Raw genomic sequence first — 11,916 nt, forward strand, 5'->3', positions numbered from 1 at the left:
ATCAGTAACAGTAATGATAATAATAATAATCACTGAAAATGTAATCATCTCTACTGAGAAGATGACTCAAGAATAAAATCTAGAAGAAACAAATATTTTAAAGGGATTTAACTTTGGCTCTTTGTGTTTATATTTTTCTTCTTTTATCAGTTTTTCTACTTTTGTTGGCTTTAAACACATTAAATTTTAAAAAGCCTTAAAATGAGACAGAAAAGAAAAAACATACAAAGATCAAAGAGCAAACAAAACATGCGTTGTAATAATTAAAATGTTCGACATTAACAAAGCTTCCCCTTTCTGTAACTAATCAAAAGTATTTAGGGACCTTAGTGAAAGCCTACGATGGGTGGTCTTAATTAAACTTGTCTGCTGTTATTGAGCTGTTCTTATTATTACAGTCACTCGTCCGTCTGTGTACATTTACATAAGGTTATTGAGTTGGCTGATTGGCCCGCACAGTCATAAATGAATTGTCATTAGAGTACAGCTCTATGCAAGTAAGTCAAACCTTGATGTTATGATGTTTAGGCTTCATTTTCTCTCACCACACAGTAAATATTAAGCCTGTTTGACTTACCTAACCAAACACAACTAATCCATCTTCTTTTGACAGTCAGGGTTCAATTCTTTACCCTTATCATATTTTCTCCTTCAGTAATTGCCTTTTCTTTCCCTTTCTCATGCTCAGAGAGAGGAATTGATTAAATTGTGAGTCTCGGCGGCACAGCAGAGAAAAAAGAAAACCTCAGTCAAAGAAAACTACAGTAAAACCCCAGAGGCCAAATAAGTCGGTTATATGATGTATCTTTGTATGCGACTAATGGCACAACTCCTGTAGTATTCTCATTACAGCTGAACCTTCTCATAGAAGATGCTAATTTCAGCGACACTGTTGAAACTGTGGATGAAAATCTGCATTGCCCCGGAAGACAGAAGCTCACGTCCCATCCTCATTTGACTTCAGCGTGCTGAAGTTCAATCAGTAATGTTAATTTTCTTTCTTGTACCGTGATGAATTGGCTTCAAACAAATGGCTGGAGGCAGCTTATGGAATACAAGAGACTGTAATTGCTGTAATTGCAAGAGACTGTAATTGCAAGGAAAGCCTGTTAAGGCACAAACACAGATTTTATTTACCACACGGCGCATCTCCCCCTCACGTCTTCACCGGCACTATCCATCAAACGCTCGCCTCCTCCTCAGCTCGCTCCCCGGTCGTCTCATGCTTACCTGCCACCTTCTCTTCTTATAGAGGTTTTATAAACCAATTTCCCTGAAAAAAAAAAATCAATCGTTCAGAGGTGGATTCTGAGAAGAGGAGAAAATGAAATAATTAAGGGAGAAGCAGTGAAAATAGCTGCTGAAATGAGCCTGTCTAATCACTTAACAAGGTGTCGTTTTATATTCCTGAAAGGTGGCCATGTGTCAGGATACAGATAACCTTTTAAAAGACCAATTTATTTTCACAATTATTTAGACCCACTCTATTAACTAAATTACCAACTTTAAGTGATCCAGCCTCCATGTCCTCCTTAAACTGTTAAGGCTAAGGGCCACACAGCATGCCAATGAGTTTACCTTGAAGTAGACATATTGGAAAAATGTCTTACCTTTGACATAAATTAGCCCCAACTTTAAATTAGGTAAGTAAAAGTAACTTTCTCAGTTTGATAAACCAAAAGTGCTTTTTTCTCAGGAAATTTGTTATGTGTGTGTATATGGCTTTGAATACTGCCCCACAGATAAAGATTAGTTTAATTATAAGACAATTAAGATATGGCAGGCGGTCTGACATCTGTGAGAGCAAATGATATCACTGAAGTTAATTGAATAAAATGAAAGTAAATGCCAGCAGCTGACAGCATCTCAAAACCCATTCAGTGAAGGCGTGCATTTATTGACCTTTGAGTAAACAGACAGTGGACTTGGACAAGCTGTCTGCTGAATTATTCTCACTCTGTTGTAGCATTGGGTCCTTTACAAAATCTACAAGCTGCTGCACACATTACAATATGTTTAAACCACAGAGGGGGAAATTACGGTGTGTTGAAATGAATCGAGAATCCCCGGCTTGATGTATTCATTCATCACAGGTACTGTTCTTTAAACAGGTGTCGAAAGACAGATTACATAGTCCCCCGAGAGCTCTGCAATACATGTCTCCTGAAAGGGGATCGAGAGAAATATTTGTGTCAGTGGCATTACCCATCTATTCTGCCTGGCAACCCGACTAATGATGTTAGTGGGGACCTGGAGAATTGACATGCATCTTGAAATCTTTGAGGTGAGATCGAGAAATCATTTTGTTATGTTGTCCACACATGTCTGTCTGTAAGGCAAGCAGCCTACATCAGACTACATCGTTAGTACTTGCTTCATTAGAAAATTAAAATGATAAAAGTTCTGTTAGAAGAACAAAAAAATCCAATTCCAACATAACAAGAATGAGCATACAGCACCAATATTAGAACAACACATATATCTTGTTAAGATATTTGCTTTATGTCACAATATAAACACCACAGGCTTTGAAGTCCAATCAGAGGCTTAACAGCCTCTTTGTACCAAGTGTAATTGAAGCCAAGTGAACACAGCTCAAGCCAACAGGGACATGGACAAATCAAAGCCTAATGAACAGAGCACAGGCCAACACAGACAAACCACAGCATGACACCAACACTGAAGCTTGAAGTTTCAGGCCAGATAGCTGAGGTTTTCTCTACTTACTGTGCACTCAGTGAAACCAGCTCAGTTCCATCAGCATGCTTGGTAAGTCATAATTAGTTATTTCCCCATCCAAGCCCCTTCAGATCCCTAAAAAAAGTGAACACAGAAGCATGACCGAGTTATTAAAAAAGTCTCCGAATATGTTTAACTCCAATAAAATTATCAGCCGGGCTGTTCTTTTTGATGAGAAAGTCAAAGCTCTGTACAAGCATGAAAAAAGGATTCATGAGGATTAACTGAGTTACATGTTAGCAGAAAACTGGCAAGAACACTGACTTCTACAAACGATGTGTCATGTGCTGGCATAGGCTTTTGTAAAAAGGAAAAAAAAGTGTTGGACTGCTGTAAGTTTGGATGTGAACAAAGATGAGAAACTGAGCACCAGGAGGTTTTGGATACACTTCTAACATCATCTTAGCTTTTGTGGAATTCTCTCAAAGACAGCAGCTGAGAATTTGTGAATGTCTGTAATAATCATCCACCAGCCTGTGACGGACTATAGTGGTATCATTAGGCTAATAAAAACACAGCAGTGTGTCACCATAAATGTTTATGGTGAGACTTGAATGGTTTTCAATAAAAGCACACCTTCATGGAGCTACGCCACTAATCATCTAATCAACAGAGACGAGTGTCGTCAAATGACAAGAAGAAGACACCAAAAAGCAGAAAGCGGAGGGTTTTAATTGACCCAATGATTCATGTTTTCTGAAGGGCTGTTGATGACACTGTGAGTCTCAGGTCTGACCACTGAAAGGTTGTTTTTAGGACTTGTGCTTTTCACTTCAGCATTTTGACAACTTCAACCTTCAAGCCAGCGCAATAAAGACCTGGAGCTCCAAGCAGCATAATCGAAAGGTTAATATCAAAGACTGTATATAGAGGTTGGACATAACCACTTCACTGTCTGGTTGTGAAGTGCCATCTTAAAGTAGAGGGTTGTTGAGTTGCATAGCAACAGTTTGACTGCAGCCTGATACAGTAACAACTTCTCAAGTAATCTGACTCAAAACACACCCTGCTTTATTGCTCTTAGACTGCAGTTTGGGAGAATATCATGAAAAATGAAGAAGGAAAACTTGGGGAAAAAATTAGAGGAGGGGAATCAGCACTTTTGCTCGGGTGTCATTGTTCAGACAAAGAAGCTGTTTCCACTGTTTATATCTTTTCTTGTTTTTAAATTGTTGTTGCCTCTGTTAGAAAGCTTTGAATAAAGAGGAGTGAGGAAGGCAGGGAGGACAATGGGGAAGACAGCGAGCAAAGGGGCTCAGGTCACAGTGGAACCAAGGCCTCTTGGGTTAGACTGTTTTTACTTTTAACTTGGACATGTCAGAGCAGAGAGGACTGAATATTCTGTAGACAGCAGAGGCTGCATGTAAAAGGCTGAAAAGGTGACTTCAGCATTTTGGGAATTGTATAGATATGAATGAAACCAAACTGTAATGGCACACAGTACATATGTATTCATGCTGCACTGCTGTGCTTTTATTTATTTATTTGTTTGTTTGTTTATGTTTTCTTTTTTAATCGTTAAAAGATATCCAGTTTATGTTTTTGTTAAAAGTAGATTTTTGGTGAAAACAAACTCCAGTTTTCAGCCAACTTTTATTTATTTTATAATTTTTTGTTTGTTTGTTTTTCAAAAACAACTCGTGTATCAAACAATGGAATGTTGCTTCAAAACATGTTATTTAACATTGTTTATTTAACAAAGTTGCAAATCCCAGATTTGTTGATTACAAATTTAGGATTTGGAATGATGAACATACTGTGGCATCATTCATTTTGTTGTATGAGATTGTCATTGGTCAAATAAACAAATCATCTCTTTGAATACAGACAACAAGCTTGAATACAGGAAGCAGAAGCTAACATTTAGAGACGTTGGTATATAAACAATGTCAGAGCTACTGTCTTATTTGTGCGTTCTGATGTTGCAGCATGTGCGTTTTCAGTTTTGTGGATGTGTCTGTCAACCTGCCTGTTTGTTTGTTTGTTTTTGTAACTCTGTGAATGTGATGTTCCATTTCTGAAATGCGTTTTTCGTCATTTGCATGTTTTCTGGTGCAGCACGTCGAGCTCTCAGGGCCGATGCAGTTTTGTGTTTGATTATTGAATTTTCCCACTGTAGCCATTTCCGTGTAGCCGTTATCGCTGACAGGTATGAGTAACAGATTTCTTATATAGTTCAAGCAGTTCCGGCGTTTGCTGAGAGAGCTCGGCACAGAGATCTAAGGAGTTCCAGTCTGGACACAGAACGTTTTGAACGATGCCCCAGATGTTTTTCATACAGTCTGAGTCCCTTCTTGCATCTATGATGCAGTCTTAATTGGAACAGACTGTCCTCAGAGCCGAATGTAAAGACGAATCAATGGCCAAGATGAAGGGAGCAGGCAGAAAGAAGAAAAGAGTGAATGAAGAGTTGTTTACATACTGTATAAAAATACATTGCCACGACTGAATAAAGAGAGAACACATAACACAGCATGCTCTTCTGTTTGTGTTTATGTGATATTTTAGATCAATAGTAGCAGGAATAGTAAATGTCATTAAATTTCCCATTCCCTGGTTATTTCCTGCTGTACATCAACAGAAGACTGAACGCTCTCCTCCATCTCAAAGCAGATAAGCAACTTGTAGTGTAGTAGCAAATGAAGGCAGGCTGGATTTATTGAAAAGGCAAAGCTGCAAAATTAAAGTCTACAAACTACATTATAGATAGGCTTTATTTATTTATTTAGTTTTTCAAATTCATAAACCAAAGGTCTCTTCTCATTGATGATAGATACAGCCCCTCTGATTGCAGGGCTAGAACCTGCCACCCCCCATTTTCATCTTATTCCCGTGTCTCCGTAGCCTCGATGCCTGCCAAGCAGGTTATGCACAGTGGATTAGGAGATGTGTCATCTCATCAGAGTGACACCTTTGTGCTCTCCTCGCTCAGCTGCTGCAGTTGTGTTTGAGGCATTAGGTGTCACCGGGGTCATCTGTGTTCTCTTCACACCTTTTCTTTTTGAACCAATGATAACAGACCTTTCATTTGTGTTTGATTACTGGAGTGTGCATGTACTGTACAGTTAGCTCCACAGGTCTTTGGACAGACACATTTTTCTTTTTTTATGTATATCAGCAGGCTGGGTTTTAAATCAAACAGTCAATATGTGATTAAAGTGCAGACTTTCAGCTTTATTCAAAGAGTTTGCTACATTTATTGCACAAACTGATGGCTATTTTTGTGCATAGTGCCCTAATTCCATTTTGCTGAATCTGAGCAGAGAGTACAACCCTGTACACTTTTGTAATGTTGGTTTTCCTAACCATGGGAATAATTCTGTTGTATTTTTGATTGACTCCTGTGGTTTTCAAGACCTTTTGGTGTTGCTGAGCTGGCCAGTGTATTCCTTCCTTTCATTTATGGCCACTTCTAAAGTTTGTGCCATCTATCTAACAGGTTTATTTTTGTTTTTAGCATAATCATCATATCATCATATAAGCTTCCCTCATATTGAGAGTTCCAGAGAAAGGCTACCAAATGCAAGCTGAACATTTGGACACAGCTCCAAATCTTTAGTCTGCTTAATTTCTCATGAAATAACACTGTTTGTGAGGCAATTACTTCTGACCCTCAGAAAATCAACTTTTAATATATTTTAAAACAAAACAGCTAATGCAGTATTTCTGTTGAAGTAACACAGTTAATTAAAGCTAAGATCAGGAGTTCCCGGCTTTACCTTCCTTGATTCTAATGGGGACTATTTTTTAAAAGATGAAAATCATGTTGAATACAGCAAGACAACTACTGAAACCATAAATACACCAGGAAAAGGTTTACTGAGGTCATAAAGGAAAGCAGGGGAGGGGCATTTTTCCATAAACGTCTATACAACCAGACTTCGTATTGTAACCAATGGAATAGTCTTCTCAAAGCTATTAGAAAGAATCCAGGTGTGAGACACCTGCAGTGCACCTGTTATATACAGTCTGAGTCTTTGCTTCAGTGTGTAAATGTTCACCTGACAGAGTGACTTTAATCACTTAACATACAGTTTTCAGCCTCTGAAGTATTGCAGCTCATTAGCTTATAGTGTCAGTTCTGTGATGATTATTACACTGAGAGAAATCCTCAAATGCAAGCTTTCTTTCCCTTTGATTTGTATTTTTGCACCTGGGACACACTTTCTCCTCCAGGAATGCACAAATGGCTTTTTGGGGGATTCCAACTCAAACTGTTTTTCTGTTGGTCATGTAATAATATTCTGATATTCAGCATGAAATACACTGCTCAAAAAAATAAAATAAAAGGAGGAACACTTTGAAAAAAACACATCAGATCTCTTTTTTTTTTAAATCATGCTGAATATCTATACTGAATTCCAGCAATGCACCACAAAATGGTACAAATGGCATCCTGGGGGATCGTCTCCCATTACTGAGTATCATTGAGCTCCTGAAGAGTCGGAGGTGCAACCTGCTGGCATCAGATGGACCTAAACATAATGTCCCAGATGTGTTCTGTTGGATTAAGGTCATTTGTGGTGAGGGTGAGTCAGTGGTATGGTAAATGGACTGGTTCTTATATAGCGCTTTTCTACTCTGTCTTAGCACTCAAAGTGCTTTATACAACTAATTCATTCACCCAATCACACAAGCACTTCTTCTAAGCTCACTTGCTCTATCTAACATTCATACACATTCACACGATGGATGCATCGGAGAGCAACATGGGGTTAGTATCTTGCCCAAGGATTTTTGGCAAACAGACTGGAGCAGACTGGGATCAATAGTGGCTGACCTGCTCTACCACCTGAGCTCCAGCCACCCCAGGTATCGGTTCTTTCATCCTCCAGGAAGTTCCTTCATGCTCTTGGCAAATAAGGCCAGGCATTTTATGCACCCAGAGGAACCCAGGACTCACTGAACCAGTGTAGGGTCTGACAAAGGCTCCAAGGACTTCATCCTGATACCTGCAAGAACTGACGTGGTAGGCTAGCTTGTTTAGCCTGTAGAGGTCCGTGGATATGCCTCCCCAGGCCATCACAGACCTAAGACCAAACCAGTCATGCTGAACAACAGGCATGCTACCTGGGCTCTGTAGTGCCAGGCAATGAGCACAGGGCCCTCAAAAGGATGTCAGTCCAAGCTCATCTGTCTGTTTCTGAGTGTTTGGTCAGAGACATGCACACCAGTGGCCTGCTAGAGGTTAGTTTGTAGTCCTGGCAGTGCTCATCCTGTGGCCCTGTCCAGCTCTCTGCTCTTAAGACTGTCCTGGCAATGACACGTATCAATGTGCCATCCTGGAGGAGTTGGACTCCCTGTGCAGTCTCTGTAGGCTCCAGGTATCGCCTCATGCTACGAGTAGTGACACTGACCCTCGCCAAATGCAAAACCAGATCAATAACCCAGACTTGATGCTATACTCTGATTGAAAAGTGTTATGAAGTATGCAGTAATTATATATTTTAGCACAACCTATGAAAACAGATACTTTAGAACAGACTTGTTTAATCTGGCAAAATCTAACAAACAGACTTCTTTGGTGACCTTAAAACGAACTAAAGGTGGACTTCAATGGAATACAATCAACATGTTCTGGTGTCACATTATACAGTCACTTACACTTTATGTATACTCATATTTACAGGCACCATTATAAGCAAACCACGTGTCCAACATGGCTCCTCAGAGCAGACCTTAAAAAACGCAGACTAATTATTTGCAAACCCACACAAATGCAAGCTGCACTGATGTGGCTGGCTGTAGCTCAGGAGGTAGAGCAGGTCACCTACTGATCGGAAGGTTGGTGGTTCGATCCCTGGCTCCTCCAGTCTGCATGTCAAGTATCCTTGGGCAAGATACTAACCCCAACTTGCTCTCCGATGCGTCCATCGGAGTATGAATGTGTGTGAATGTACTTAGTAAGCACTACGTGTAGATAAAGTGCTTGTGAGAATGGGTGTGATTGGGTGAATGCGATATGTTGTATAGAGCGCTTTGAGTACTCTGTGAGAGTAGAAAAGCGCTATATAAGAATCAGTCCATTTACCATGACACCAGGCCTGCTCTCTCTTTTTGGGTTTACACTGCAGCTCTTTACAAAAACACCATTTATTTTTTCATGTTTGCATGACATGCGTGTGCTGGCTAAATGGGAAATGTTGTAAGGTCAGGTTGTATGTCTGTGGTGATGCACGATAAATCTGCTGGAAGCTGGTGGGTACAGTTCGGTCTCACAGCATTTACAGCTGTAAGCAAGCTGTGGAGCAGGAGATGGAAGGAAGGAGGGGGAATTCAGTAGTTGCATATACACAAACTCTGTAGGCTTCTGCAGTATACATGAGAGTCAGCTTTGGGGAGAGCAGGGTAGCTAATAGCAAACTGTTTCCACACACAGTGGTTACATGGCATCAATAAGCTCACCTTCCTTAGCCAACAGGAGTAAAGATTGCTTAGATAAGAATCAGTGTGGCGTCAGCAGAGCCATGAATGCTTTAGAATACGGATGTGAAGGGAAACCGTTCAAACACTCCTTTGCTCCTGTACTGTATTAGGTAGTGGCAGACAAAAGCTGAACTGGAGAGTTTTCTGCCCACATATTGAGCTGTAACATTAAATATGCTGTTCATATCTCATAAGCTGTTAGATCTCTCCATGAGACCTTTTTAAAAATAAACCTGAAGCTGTGTGCTTTCTTCCAGCAGTAATAATAGATCATTGTCTATAAATGGTTTATTTCTTCTGACACATTTCTTTATTTTGTTTAACTCAAAACATATTTAGTGCTGTTATTAATGTAACTTATTAAATACTTGTGAAGTTCTAGCACTTGGTTTCTTTCCCTGGCACAGGATAAATCACAGCATCGTTGTCTTGCCTCCATCTAGTGTTCAGAAGTGAAACTGCTAGCTGCTCCAAACCAGTGAGTAAATGCTGCTTAACATTTTATTTGGTTTTATAATAATAGTAAAGAAATCTTTGTAATCCAACAGCTTTTTTCTTCTTTGGAACTTTATACATAAATTATATGTTTCTTCTTGTAAAATGTACTGTGACAGGACAACAAGTCATTGTATCCATAGTGCCGGTCCCACACCAGGACAAATGGGGAGATTTGCATGAGAAAGGGCATGTGGCCTTTGTCAAATCAAACATGTGGACCATTAATAATTTCCATAGTGGATGTGCTGGGGCCCAGGCAGGGCTGGACTGGGACAAAAAATCGGCCCGGGCATTTTGACTAGAGACCGGCCCACCAGGTATTATAGGAAAAACCATAAAGCCTTTGAATGAAAACAAACTCTGTTGTCACAGTGATGTACACCGTCTTGTTGGTATATATGTATCAGTCTAATGAACTTAAAACCACACCATCCTCCCTATTCTGGTATTCTAAACAGTACCCGAAAGTAGACTGCTTGGTCGAGTTAACCTCCTGAACTATCTACAACACATGGTGAGAACCCGAAATTAAGACAGAGAAGACTAGAGGTGAGACATGATCATTACTGATTACTGATGACAGATTTAGATATATTTTCATAAACCATTCATTTGCCACATCAATAAACAGCATGGCAGGGCAAAATATTTTTTCTAACATGGCAACCTTTAAAAAGTGAAAGGAGACAGAAAGAGGTGAGAAAGAATAAAACTTCATCGACTTTTTGATGGCATTTTACACACAGTACTGGTACAGAATCTAGAAAATGTGGGAAAATAGTGGCATCATATACAGTACTTAGCTACTTCTGAAGAAATTATGATGGGACCCTGAAAAAAAATTACTACGTACAAAAATGGATTTCTATACATTTTACATCAGATGAAAACGTTTGTTGTAAGATTCAGATAATTATTTAATAAAAGCTAGACATTTTAAATGAGAATAAGAAAGAAAAGTATTTCTTTGTGCCCTCCTTTCCCTGTTAATGGAGGGGGAGAGAATGAGAGGAGAAGAGGCAGCTGTGCAGCAAAGACAGAATAACTCCAGCTTTGTGTCTTTTTCATTGTAGCTGAAGTCCGGGACAAACTGTGTTCCTTTTCCCCTCAATACGAAACGCGCAATATTTTCTCTGAATACGAGACGATTCCGTTTTTACGGGACGGTTGGAAACTCTAATAACTAACCTTATAAATAAGATAAAACAAGTTCAGCATCAATAAAATCATAGTACCCGCCCAGCAGTATATAAACTCCGTCATGCTAGCTAGCACGCAGTACGAGTTATTGTGACTGACTGTAAAAAGTCAGCATAACGAAAATAAACTCCACCTAAACTTGGTTTATATCTGACCCAGATAGACTGCAGGTCATAACTTCTTACCTGAAGTTCAGTTCACCGCCTCGTGTTTCTGCTCCTCCTGCCAATTGAGTTATTTTTACACGTCTCCCAGCATCTGGCCAATCCACCACCTTTCAGTGTTTATACCGTTACGGGGAAAAAAAAAAAAAAAAAAAACATCAGCCCATAAAAACGAAAAATCACCATCAGGATGGTGATGCCCGATGGCCAGTCCAGCTATGTGGCCAGTCCAGCTATGCTTCCAGGCACGTTAGTCACACATTGAAACAGACTGACGTGCAGAGGTACAAGGCAGCCCAGGCAGAGAAATGTTGCTTTTAGACTTTGCGACTCGTTTTATTTCTCTATCTGATAAGAAAACTATTCAATCAGATAGTTATTTGTGGTGAATGAAATACGGTTACAGTTTCACGAAGTTTTAAGCACCAAATCCGAAATCCACGAACTACAATATTAAAATCCAAGATTTTTCATTACTTTATACAGAAAAGCTTGACATGGTATGCAGAAAACAACAACAAAAACCCCCAAATACAAATAAACGAACAAAAAGTTTTGTAACTGTCAGTTTCCTTTTAAAATTCTTAGTGTGAACAACATTACACAAACAACCACGTGTGTGCGCATGCGCGCACATATTCGAACGTCTCGATCCCTTGTGATGCGGTAACTTTGCTTTGATCCTTCCAGACGTGGCAACTTTGCTTTGATCCCAAAACCCATAAATAGGAGCGCTCAACTATTATACTTTATGGCTTGACATTGACCTGACAGCAACTAAAACTCTTTCGAGAAGTTTTGAGAGCATTTTCTGACAGAAACCAAAACAAGTTCAGTTTTGTTTCTAAACCAATTCAGAAAACAAACAGACACATTACACCATGTCAGC

The 11,916-nt window shown here is 39.6% G+C and overlaps 1 long non-coding RNA gene across 1 annotated transcript; it reads right to left on the bottom strand.

Annotated features, from left to right (window-relative positions):
- Positions 1-904: 904 nt before the first annotated feature.
- LOC120442193 lies at positions 905-11,086 on the bottom strand. Its single transcript, XR_005614559.1, has 3 exons — positions 11,049-11,086; positions 2,728-2,814; positions 905-1,273 (listed from the first exon to the last, which is right to left on the bottom strand). It is a non-coding gene; the product is annotated as an uncharacterized LOC120442193 (long non-coding RNA).
- Positions 11,087-11,916: the final 830 nt, after the last annotated feature.

The sequence above is a fragment of the Oreochromis aureus genome, linkage group 10, assembly GCF_013358895.1.
Source record: "Oreochromis aureus strain Israel breed Guangdong linkage group 10, ZZ_aureus, whole genome shotgun sequence".
In the NCBI taxonomy this organism is placed as follows: Eukaryota; Metazoa; Chordata; class Actinopteri; order Cichliformes; family Cichlidae; genus Oreochromis; species Oreochromis aureus.